The following is a 13,435-nucleotide window of genomic DNA, read 5'->3' on the forward strand; positions in this document are numbered from 1 at the left end:
CCTAGACAAGTTAAAGGCAAGGTAAATGGGAACAGATGAAACCAACCATCATTCAGAAACAAGAAAACCAAGCCTTCCAAATTTATAAGCCTCCATGAACTAATAGACTGTTTTCTACTTTTTTAAGGACAAATATCATTAGTATTTCATCAATGACCATGTACAAAGTTTGCTAGATTAAATTTAAATTGTATATTTTAGCACATCAATAATCAATACAATGAAGACTCAATGATATTAAAAAAGAAAGGAAGAAAGATTTGCGTTAGTGTTGACGGTATTTGAGTGATTTAAATAAGTGAAATAGTTCAAACCAAAACAGCTACTTCATCATAAAATAGCAAAATGCATATGATCTCAAGATAAAAAAAGAATAGAAATCTCTATTAACGGAAATATCAACAAAATAAATTAATAGCATTTGTCAACTGATTATACTGTCGTGTATATATATATGGCTTTAATTAACTATTCTCAACAAGAAGACTAATACAAATCTATCAATGTTGGTAATTGATTAATTAATACAAATGATAACCTTGATCTGAGCTATCAACATCTGAGTTACTACTTCCCTCGTGACTATCTTTCTTCACAACTTTCATTTCTTCAACTCTACTAATATTACTCTTAGGACTTTGCTCTTTTATCTTCTTATCATCTCTTCTTTTTCTCCAATCAGTCTTCCTTTTCCATTGTCTAACCAACAAAATACCCAAACTGAGAAACACAGCCATAGTGCACCCTCCCCCTATAACCACAACCTCAATTAGCACCCAATTAGCCCCCTTTTCTTGTGGCAATATTGACGATATTGCAGCTATATAAGCTGATGCCATAAAAAAAGTAGAAATCCACATTACTCTATGTGTTGCCACCAGTAATTTCATCATGCATCTTCTCTTGAATGGAATAACACTAACCAGAACATTAACAATTCCAAGGGAAAGGAAAAGAGCCACAATGTTACATACCAAGAACACCTTAAACGCCGCTTTTTTACCCAAAAGAACTTTTCCACTTACGTGATTAATTCCACCAGGAGGATTAACGCCAGCTGCAAATGTGACAGTTGCTATTAGTATTGCAACAACTATTATGGTTTTTCTTGCATTTCTTAAGCCTTCGCTTTGGAGCTCAATTTTCTTTCTCCTAGTAGCGCGATAATTATTGTTTGTGTTTCCTTTGATGATAATAATAAGAATGTTGAGCTGAGGATGGAGATTGAAAAGTACTAATAGTAGTACTAATTTTTCTTGGCCATGATCCCAAATTTGGTGATACAACTTGCTGGATGTCTTGAAAACTTGGTCGTAATTGGTTACATCTTTTGGCACCAGCTTCTTTTAATGCTGGGATGATTGCAAGAGCACTAGAGTTACTTGCATCTGCTTCAACTACATCTAATGCTGTATATCCTTTCTGATTCAAAGCATTTACTTCTACCCCAAGCTTAAGTAGATAAATAACCATCTGAAGAGAAGTACAATATAGAAAAGAACAATTAGTTTTGAGTTTTTATATACAAGTATATTTTTGTGCAACTCTGTTTTGCAAAGGAAATGTTAGTTGGCTCCAGGAAACTAATTTCTTTTAATTATGAATAGTTATTACTCCCTTCGTCCCAATTTGTTTGACACTTTTCGCTTTTCGAGAGTCAAACGAGTTGTTCTTCGACCGTAATTTTTTCATATGTCTTTTAAATATTTTAAATTATTAATTATGGTGACTTATAGTACTTTTTACGTAGTTTCCAAATATGTAAAATTTATTTCAGAATTTTTTTAAAGATTTTATGTTTAAACACACGGTCAAAATTAAGAAGTTTGACTCTCAAAAAACGAAAAGTGTTAAACAAATTGGGAAAGAGGGAGTAAATTAATTACTTTTAAAGCGATTTATAGTGTATTTTTTTTTTTTACACTATCACTCTCTAGTGATTACTCAGGCTTATGATTTTCACACATTACATCTTATAACTTGACTTTATATTTTCCACTGATTTTGATAGTTTTCATTAAAAATACAAACACCTCAGCTAGAATAATTCAGAAAAACATTCTCATTTTAGCCTTATAACATTATTTTATAGTCACATTACTGTCTATGATATATTTTAGACCACGAATGTCAAATGTCAATGTTGTTTAATTTTTTTTCATTTTTAATCTCTGTGTGCTCCACTAAACGCTTTCACATAAAAAGGGACCGTGAGAGTACAAAAGGAGAGTATAAACCTAGAAGTGAAATACATAAAAGTGAAAAAGAAAACTTACGGTGGTGAATTTCCTAACAGTAGCCAAATGGAGAATGGTGTTTCCATCAGTATCTTGAATGTTCATGAGATTTGAAACGTTAAGACTCTCCATCAAAAACCTAAGCACTTCAAAGTGGTTGTTCTTGACAGCCAAATGAAGAACAGTCTCTCCATGTTTGGTAATCATTTCAGAAGATTCAAGACTCACTGAGAGTATCTCAGCAACAACGTGCACTCTTCCTTTAATGACTGCCCAATGAAGTGGCGTTTTGCCTTCATTTTCTTGTAAGGCAGAAAGGTCCATGTCCAATTTTAGTAGTTCTCTTGTTATATCTAAATGGCCTTTGCTACATGCTCTATGTGACGGACTGCACCCATTTAAGCCATTTTTTGAAGCAAAATCGGGTCGCACTTTAACCAATTCCTTCACTACTTCTGCAAATTTGAAGATACCTAAGAATGAGCTATCGGGTGTTTGGTAGCAACGAAAAAGTTTTAGCAAAAATATATTTTAGCAAAAGAAGGAAAATGGTTTCCCTCATTTTTTTTTAGCATAAATCATTTTCTTTGTTAAGTTATCTTAACTTTTTAACATCATGTCACTACTTTAAGAAATACATAGATCACCAAGATTTTTTTTTTTCACCCCTCCCTGGGAGCTTCCACTTTTTTGCTCCTTTGATGACTCGAACCCACAATCTTAAGGTTGGAGGTGAAAGATGTTTACTAATCGATCATTAAAATTATATTGGATGCATGGATAGAATTCCTCCATCCTTCACGGAGGGTTAGACTAGTCAATCCGGCTCGAGAAGTGTGTTCACGAGTGACAAAGATGCTCTTATGACATCCTTAAACATGATTTTAATTTTCTGATGAACTCAATCAAAGTCATGTTCATGCATGCTTCATATAGTCGCGACAACATTTGTCATATAGCCGTTATATAGTTTTATGACCGTTTCGTGGTTTCAGTATCTAGCTGTCCTCATTGGCTCACACTTGATCAACGTAGTTATTTTGCCCTCATGGTAACAAATAACACAAAATTCGTATTATAAACCACTTTCACATATTTTTGGAAATTACCAATTCTTTTTGTAAACCAATTAACTCCCAGTAATAATCAACATACTATAATTTTTTACTCTCAGAAATTTATGGATGACACCTTCCTTATAAAGAAAACGTTCCCGTAGGATTTTTTTTTTCCTACTCCTATTTTGACCGGGCGGTGAATTCCCTTGTCAATAGTTTCTCAAGGCGTAAATGCATATAATCAAATATAAAGGTGACATCATAATGACAATGGAGAGAGAATTTTTCTTCTTAGGAATAGTGAGTGACATTTTATATGTTTAAATTATATACTTATTATAAGATTACAAATTTCACATGCTAAGACTAAGCTTACTTATAGATATTCTTTGGGTAACCTGATAGTCTAAGAAATTCTTTACATTGACGACGTATATAACTTAAACTCCATTTTAAAGACTTTACAGTAAAAAGAATAATGAAATAGTTGCATTGTTGTTCCGCAATCATATATCTGTATAATTGCAAGACATAGGCCCGGTGACATGGCACTCTCTAAAGCCAAGAAATCCATTTATCTTTTTTCCCAATTTTTTGAATTTTTTTCCTAATTTTCACATTTAATATGTGTTTTATATTGAAAAAACTGAAAAGTCACAATAATTAGCTACAACTCAAAAAACACTCCCCAGGGGTGGTTCAACGTAATTTGTGGCCTAAAGCCAAATCATAATAAGAGGCCTTAAGTTTATTAATAAAATATATTTTTTCCGTTAACAATTGTGCACTTCAAATTAAAATAATCAGTTCTAACAAAAATACTGCAAAAGACTTTTTTTTTTTTTTTTTTTTTTTTATCAATATGGTCATCAAATTAGTCATTTTTATATATACATGTTTGTTATGAAATTTGAGTTATTTATCTTCAAACCCTCTATCACATTCTTAAAAAATTAATAGCTTTTATTAATAATGTCTTTTATGATAATAATCATATATAAAACAATAATTTTGGGGCCCTTAATTTTGGGGGGGCCTAAGGCAATTGCCTTAGTTGCCTCCCCATTGAGCCGGCACTGACACTCCCCCAAAAGACACAATGTTTCATCAAGTCAGAAGAGTTTGTAAGTTCTATTTTGTATTTTCTTTACTGCTTTTTGTGTTTTCTTTAATTTCTCTATGCAAATGTGATATTTGTATTGCATTTTTTGTGTGCGTGTTTTAAGTGTTTCTCATATATTGGAGATGATTAACAAACATGACAAAGTAGAGTGAAAGTTATAGAAACTAATATATTGTGTATATATATAATTGTTAACATTGTGTATATTATTTTGTCGGTTTGGTTCGATTTTTTTCTCCAGTTTGTTTTTAACAGAACCAAACCAAATCAAATATTGTTGGTTTTGAAAATTTAAAATCAAACCAAACTCAAACAACTATCGATTTATTTAATCGGCCTGCGCAGTACTAACTAGGACGGTGTATGGAATACATTGTGGATGTTTAATGACGAATGAAATATTTTGATTCGTGGTTCATACAATACTATTCATTAAACATTATTTTTTTCTTCTTAATTAATTCTACCCTTAGTAGAAATAATTCTAGATTTTTTGGTTTATGGGCCTTTCTTAATTAGGTACCAACAATTACTGGTATATGGAAGGTTTATTTTTATTGAAGATGGACATGAACACTTCTCCTCCTCTTTTTTTTTTTAACTTTTTTTTTTTAATTTCTTTTGATTTATCTTTGTTGAAAGATGTGATATAAGCGATGGTTCTAACTGAATTATCATGAGAATCAGGAGAAGAATAAAAGCTTGATAAATAAGAAAGAAAAAAGAACAAAAAATTATATATATTTGTTATGAGGGAATTTGATAGATTAAGGTTGGAAATATTAAGTGAGTTGATTTGGAACTCGGGGACATGTGGAAGGATTACAAGCCAGATGACGAAGAGGATTGTTCCGGTGATTATTGTGGAAGCAATAAGTATGGCTATTACTCGGCGAAGAAAGGTGTTACGTTGTGCGGTGTAAGGATCTTAGTAAGGGTAGTCATATATTGCTACAAAGGATAATAATATAGACAGTTCGAGAATTAGAATATAATTATTTCTCAAATTTTTTGACAAAATTAATTAGAGTAAACAAACTTTTAAGATATAGACTGCGTCAAATCAAGCAGTTAGATATGCATTTCAGTTTACTAGGCAAGGCCTACAAATCTTCAGCCACGTTAGAGATTACTTTAAGTACTACTACTTTAGGCAAGCATTTACGGCATCTCGGTGATACTCCCAGAGAATTTGTAATTTATTTGAACGGGAACTACTATAGTTAAAGTATCGGTGTATAAATGTTTACTTTAATCATTTTATGAAGGTTCAATATCCTACGAGTTGGAACAGTGTTTTGCAACTAAAGTTGTGTGGCTTTTAAAAAAGACAATTTCTGTTCTTTTTTTAACTTCTATTTTTTGAAATTTTAAAAGTGGAGAAAAGCTACAGAACAAAACACAAGTTGAAGGAAACAAAATCAAAAGCCAAATAAAAAAATGTAAGAGAAATAAAGATTTAATATATTTATAAAACAAGATGAAGTTTCAAAATGTGAAAGCTATAAATCAAATGACCCAATGTTTTTATATGTACTTTTTTTGTCAAACAAAAATATAATATGGATAGTGAATCTACAACTAAATACTACAGAAGGGATTTTGTTAAAAATAACATTTGGACATATATATTAGACAATACAATTGCGAATAAAATGGAAGGTAAAAAATTATGTGTAAACTATCTATTTTTAGGTAACTTTTAATATTCACATATTCGGTAAAACTATTTTATAGATTTAATGATCGCACGGTAAAAATCCCTAGTCTATATATATAAATCAGGGACTTAAACTCGCTGACGTGACACTCTCTAAATTCAGGAAATTCATTTATCTTTTTTCTCAGCTTTTTGAGTTTTCCCCCCCTATTTTTCCTAATTTCTGCTATTTTTAAAAACCCAATAGTTTCTTCAAATGCAAAAGAACCATCCCAATAATCAATGTCAGTTTGAGAAAACCCAACAGCCACTTCAATTCAAAATCAATGGTTTTCTTTATTCTTCTCATTTATGTGCTAAAACGTTACTCCAACTCCAATTCAACCTTTTCTTACTTCTTCCCACCTGTGGGCTACTTTTTAATTGGAAAACTCCTCTCTTCACTATTAAAAATAACAGCAAATGGAAGGGTAAAGAAATTATTCATTAGTCCATGAAGGAGCCAACAGTGATAACAACGGATATGTATCCCCCCATTCTCCCATACAAACATTTCGGTATGTTCTTGAGATTGTTACGCATAATTATAATAAAATTATATTCTTTTCCTGAACAAAATCTCTTTCATCTCTTCATACTTGATAGTTGAATTCCGAGATATACTGCCTTTGTTTCTTTTTGGGTTTAAATTTTATGTGGAGGGTTGTGAAAAGTTATAATTAGTCAAGATGTCTTTTCCTACTTTGTGGAGTACGTTTCTGACGTTTGGTGTGATTATTGGATTCTTCTTTTTTGTTTGTTTGTTTGTTTTTTTTGTTTTGTTTTTGTTTTTAGTATTTGCTGAAACAGTGGCTATGGTAATAAGAAGAAATATGAAGGTAATACACAAAACCCAAAAAAAAAAAAAAAAAAAAAAAGGAAGATGGAAAGACAAAAGAGCAAAAATAATATAGTAGTAAATGAACAAGATAACGAAAAGACATTTTTTTGTGAAAGAAAATAAAGATTAAATTCAGTGTGTATTAGCGTGCTTTTGAAGTTAACATTTTTTTTTTTTTTTACTAATATTTTTGTGAAAAATGAGATACAGAAGCCTGTTTCAAAGCCTAAAAAGCATATTACATAAATCTTAAAATATTGTATGCCGTTCTTAGTTTTTATCTCTAAGGAAATTTTAAATTTTATGGCAAGATTCGTTGCTTCACAAAATTATTATGCTCCATTGGACTCACAAAAATATTTATGTGTCTTTATTAGTACATATCCTAACATTCTATTAGCATCTCTTTCATTGTTTACTCTTTACGTTTGGAACAAAAACTAAATCCCATGGCAATGTTGAAGGATAAAAATTATATCGAGATAAATAAAAAGCAGGGGCAGCTTGATGCAGCATTAGGAAGGTCTAGGGAATACGCGCACCTTAGTGTGAGATAACTAAGTCAAATCCTAAGCACTAAGATCACATGCATAATAAATTTCAATATTTCAACTCAAGCACAAAAATTTCCAACCACACGTCATTTTTGTATACATAATATATTAGACAAGCAGTTAAGACGCTACCCAGCGACATTCTCAATAAATTGTACTTCGTAATTAAATTATTAATATATCACTATGTTCTTGAGTCAGTTATGAAAATAAGGGAAAGACACTACTAAAAAATTTCCCAAAATCGATGGACTGCGTCGGTTTTTCAATGAAAAATGGATAAAAAATAGACGGATTACAGGTTGTCGGTTTAGGTCGCGTCGCTTTTACAAAACCGACGCAATCTGTATGTAATTTGTTGGGAAAACTCCATTTTTTTGACACGCTAAAATATGAGAGCTGTAAAATAGAAAATTTTAACCTTCTAAGGAAAATAAGAAACATTTATTTAATTAAGTTAAAGAATATTATATATGTCAACAAGTGTACTCGTTTACATTATTAATTTGTTTTTAAAGCATTAATTGTACGTGGAATTAAAATATAATATTTAGAAGATAACATGGAGTTTTAACAATTATGTAAAAGATTGAAAGAAAATGAAACAATAGTTCTGTAATTTTCCTCAAAACAATAGAAATTACTGATAGTATATATACAACTAAAGCTCTCTTAATTTTTGTTAAAAATATTTGAATACATTAAAACTATACAATTGAGCAAAGAACAAGTCAAAAATATTTGAATACATCAAAAATAGACAATTGTAAAGAGAACGGGTCAAAATGATTTTTTTTTTAATATTCAAGTATTAAAAACATCATTAACTTTATTTTCCTCAAATAAGGAGTAACAATACAAATTTAACACAAACATGGGTAATTAAGTTATTTAACAATTAATAATAATTTGTGAAGATTCACAAGTAAAAGAATCAAAAGTGCACAATGTTGTTCATTGAAGGCTATATGTACTTATCTGAATAGCATAAGGATTTGATCTAAATTTATCAATATTTTAGGGGCTAAAAGTGCAAATTTCCCAAAGAAAAAAGCAGAGGAGGATTACGATTGGACACTTGTCCTTAATGAATCCAGCAATGAGGACTTGGCCCAGACGTAGACTTTGCTCGTGTGAACATTTGAAAATAGAGACGACCTAGCTATCCAACAACCCTTTGATTGAAAGGCACCCCATTTCCATTAAGTTTAGTTTCACCATGTTGTTTAGTCTAAATATAGCACAATTTTATGTTTGCCCACAGTTGTAGACTAATTTTGAGTTACGAGAATAATTAATTAAGTATAGGGACGATCCAGGTTGGCTCACATAGATGAGAGAATCAACCAATCACCGCCTATAACCTTATCCATATTACTATATTAGCACTATTCTTTCCACTGTTATGGTTGCACAGTTAAAAACGAAATTAAGCAGGAAAATTACATGTTCTACTCTTAAGTTAAATTACAAGTAAAATATACTGTAAACAATTCGTAACTATGTATTATCATGCATCTCATCGCATGATTTATTTTTTTGGGTACATCTTATCCCGTGAATACCTAATCGCAATAATAATTTGAAAAAAAAAAAAATTGTTTCGCAACCACAGTGAACGTCATATATAAACTTAGGCAATAAGAATTGGTGTAATATGAACTAAGATGTGCCCAGAACTCATATTTACGTGTTCTTTTGGCATGGTGAAAGTTATTTTCTCATCTTTCAAAATTTTTATCTGCTTTAATGGTTGTAAAAGTTCCTCTTTGAAAACTAGTACTAATTTTCTACTCCTAATGGTTGTAAAAGTTCCTCTTTGAAAACTAGTACTAATTTTCTACTCCAGTTACAATTGTCTCTTCTATGAAACTTATCCTGCCGACACCATCCACTATTATCGGGATTTTTATACTAACTCAACAAAGCTTATAACAAAAATAACCTTAATTTTCATTTCTTACAAATTTTAGCTAGCTATAATCGGTAGGTACACTGATTATCAATTAATTATATACTTATTATACACTAAGTAAACACTGCCAATGATTACAATCTATTATGACTAGGCAGGTGAATTTTTTCTAACAGACTGGCTAAAAATGTTAAAATCATCCTTTGTTTGCCATCATTTGAAGTCCAATTCCCTCTTATACCCCCGTGGCCTCGTCCTCAAGTCCAGCACACCGTTGGAGTAACTGATTTCAGTTCAAGCTTATTAGAGATGGTACTAATCTATAGAGCTAAATTAGTAAGTTTTAAAGCTAACACAAACATTTTATTCGTGAACTCTTTAGTTTCATTTGTTAGGCAAAAGGTTTAACTTGGCAAAAGTTAATTGTCACTACTTTTGGTGCTCTAGGACTTAACCAAAACAAGTTCCCGTTACGTTCCTACTGTTTCAAGACTATTTATTCCTTAGTTGAAGCAAATTCTCTACATTTCTTTGCATTGTATAGTATAGTACCAGTTATCATCAGTTTGAAAGTACCAAAAAACGAAGTTATGATCAGTTTGTTTAGAGCTTAATTAATACTAATAGTAATATTTAATAACGAAACTTATTACTTGGTTTATATATATATATATATGATACGTTCATAAAGCAACTTATATATATATATATATATATATATATATATATATATATACAATTATGCATGAACAATCCAAGGCATCTCATACTTTTATCATATTTATTTAGCTAACATACATTTTATCAATATTATCAGTAATGAATTTGCAATATTAAACAGTACTTTAGAAAGAGTCCAATATCTAATAAGTAGTATGTACTTAAGTATGTGACGCAGTAGTAAGTAAAATGTGAAAAGGTCCCTAACTCTTTAAGAGCCTAGAGTTCAAATAACCACAATAAAGATATAAAGGAACACTAAGGGTGTGTTCGGTACAGAGGAAAACAATTTCCAGAAAATGTTTTTTCAATTTTTTCACGTTCGTTTAGTCAAAAATTTTGAAAAACATTTTCCTCAAAATTGGAAAAAATGACTTCCCTATTAAAAGTAGGGAAAACAAGTTCATTCCACCAACTACCCTACCACTACTCAACCACCAAACCCCAACCACTCCCAACCTCCCACCCACCCCACCCCCACGCGCCCCCGCCCCGCCCAAAAATAATTTTTTTTTGGAAAAAAACTTTTGACATTATTTTTGGTTTGCACCCCCACCACCCAAACCCCGCACCTACCCCCTCCCCCCCGCAAAAAAAAATTAATATTTTTGGAAAAAAAGTTTTGACGTTTTTTTTTTTGGTTTTTTGCACCCCCCCCACCAAAACCCCCCCCCCCCCCCCCGGCCCAAAAAAAAAATGAAAAAAAAGTTGACAATTATAAAAATTTAATGTTTGCATGGTTAAGAATTAAAATTTTTTGAAGGGGTGATGGGGTATTTTGGGGGGGGAGCGGGGTGTGCGGTGAAAAGATGTTTTTTGGGGTAGGGGGTGTAGAAACCCGCAAAAAAAAATAAAAATTTCAAAAAAAAATATTGGGGTTGGGGAGGGGGGGGGGTGTTCCGCAAGGGGGAGAGGGTGATAGGGGATGTGATCGTGTAGAAAATTGAAAAAAATTAAAAACTTCAAAAAAAATGTGGGAGGGCGTGGGTGGGTGGGGGTGGGGGTGGGGTGCGGGGGTAGGTGGGTGGGGGTAGGGGTGCGGGGGGGGGGGGTGGTGTATGGGTTACGGGAGTGGTTGGGGGTGGGGGTGCAAAAAATAAAAATAAAATAAAAAAATGAAGGGGGGTGGGGGCGTAGGGGTGGGTGGGTAGGAGTGGTGTGTGGGTGGGGGTGGGGATGGGGGTGGGGGGTATGGGGTTGGGTTGGAGTTGGTGAGGGTTGGGGTGGGGGTGCAAAAAACAAAAAAAAAAAATCAAATGAAAATTTTTTTTGGAGGGGGGGTGGGGGCGGGGGCGTAGGTGGGTGCGTGGGAGTGGGGTGTGGGTGGGTTGGGGGTATGGGGTTGAGTTTGGTGGTGAGGCTTGGATGAGTATTTTCGGAGAAAACGTTTTTATCAACCAACGAACATGAGAAAATAAGAACAAATTCACTTATTTTTTATTACCAAACGAATAGAAAATAAGTGGAAATTCACTTATTTTCTAGGAAAACATTTTCCTTGGAAAACATTTTCCTCCATACCGAACACACCCTAAGTAATTTCTTCTCATCATTATCTGAATATGTTTTGATATATCAGAATGACCTGCTACCTATGATGATTGGAGGTAGCATATATTTGATGGATCAATCAAGGTATGCTTGATAAGACACCACTGTTGTAAATAAAATAAAATAAAAAAAAAAGAAATGGCGGAAGTTTTACCTGTATGGCCTGATGAAGCTGCAGCATGTAGTGAAGTAGTGGACATATCAACTTCAAGCATCAACAGCATCTGCACATTATTTAACAAATACTTAACCACTTCAATCCTCCCTCTCTCACATGCTACATAAAGCACTCCTATCCCACATATTTGTCTTGTAAGCAACCCAAGGGTCATTCTCAAGCAACAGTCTCACAATTTCAAGCCTCCCTTCTCTGCACGCTTCATGCAGAGGGGTCTCCAGATCCCAGTTCTCAGCCGGCGTCATCCCGAGGAACAACTTTACGATCATCGTGGCCAATTCAACATGGCCAAGTCTAGCTGCTAGGTGCAATATGGTGTGTAGTGATCCTTCAATTGTTTGTTTTACTATGTTTACATCTTCTTTGATGAGTTTTTTAATGGCTCGAACATCTCCCCTGAAAACTGCTTCATTTAGCCTCCTCTTCATTTTTTTCCAATTTTAATTAAAAGTGTTTATTATCATGGGAGACTGACTATTTATGAAAACTTAAGTCTTTTTTTTTTTTCCGCAGCTGCAGCAACCAAGAAAACTCCTAAGGGATTCCCAGACGTGTTCTTTTTTTGTTTTGTTTCATTTCTTATAAAATATAGGGTATATATGTGGCGGGTATCTCTTCTCGCAAAATGGTGAAAGTCAAGACTGAAAATAATTTTGCATGGTTTGGTTGGGATTGTAGTTACAAGCATGGGTGGAACCAGAATTTAGAGTTACGGATTTTGAACTTGTCACCGAAATCATAATCATCGCAGTTATTAAGTTCGCAATCAAATATTTATACATATTTAATGAATTTTTAAATATAAATATAAGGTCCAAACAAAAGTTATTGAGTTCGTCTGAATCCGTAACCGACACTTTTCCTCCGCCCCTGATTACTTGGCCATGCATGTCGTTTACCAGAGCCAACACGAGATTCTAGCTTATTTGTATTTTAACTTGACTCAACTCAGTTAAATTCCGAAAGAGATGGGCTCAAATTAGCTTGTTTTGAAAAAAGTTTAATTTGATTCACTTTCAGTCTAAGTTCAGCTCAGTTTTACTAATTAATCTACACAATCAAAATTTAATTAGAGCTCTGACTAGCTAAGTCAAAATTAAGGCTTGATTAACTCTACTCGATTAGCTGTTGGTTTGTGTAACTGCATTGAGGCTTAATTTATAACTTAAACTCATTATTCATATGATTCAATCGCATTCAAATTCAAACCTCAATTTAAATTGTTGTTTCTTATTTTATCTCTTAAGATGACAGTTTATCATGAATTTAATTTCTTGAATGGCTATGTAGATCCATGCGTGGATACGAGTGTTAAAAATCTGATTGAGGTTTGCCTAAGATTTGATTACACTATAATAAAGTTCAATTGGACCCAACCCAAGTTCAGATGCACTTGACTCAAGTCTTGAGTCAACGAACAAATCAAGTAATAACAACTGTTAAAACATGTGCTTCTGAGAAGAGTTGATAAGCACACACTAATGATGGCTTTGTCATTTATTTAAAAAAAATGCTTACATGGTTTGATATTTCTTTTTACAAAAAAGGTGCTCGAATAA

General features: G+C 32.8%; 1 pseudogene; it reads right to left on the reverse strand.

The window, feature by feature from the left end:
* Positions 1 to 365: 365 nt before the first annotated feature.
* LOC132042301 (ankyrin repeat-containing protein At5g02620-like) lies at positions 366 to 12,791 on the reverse strand (annotated as a pseudogene).
* Between the last annotated feature and the right edge of the window lie 644 nt (positions 12,792 to 13,435).

Source organism: Lycium ferocissimum, unplaced genomic scaffold, assembly GCF_029784015.1.
Source record: "Lycium ferocissimum isolate CSIRO_LF1 unplaced genomic scaffold, AGI_CSIRO_Lferr_CH_V1 ctg1458, whole genome shotgun sequence".
NCBI lineage: Eukaryota > Viridiplantae > Streptophyta > Magnoliopsida > Solanales > Solanaceae > Lycium > Lycium ferocissimum.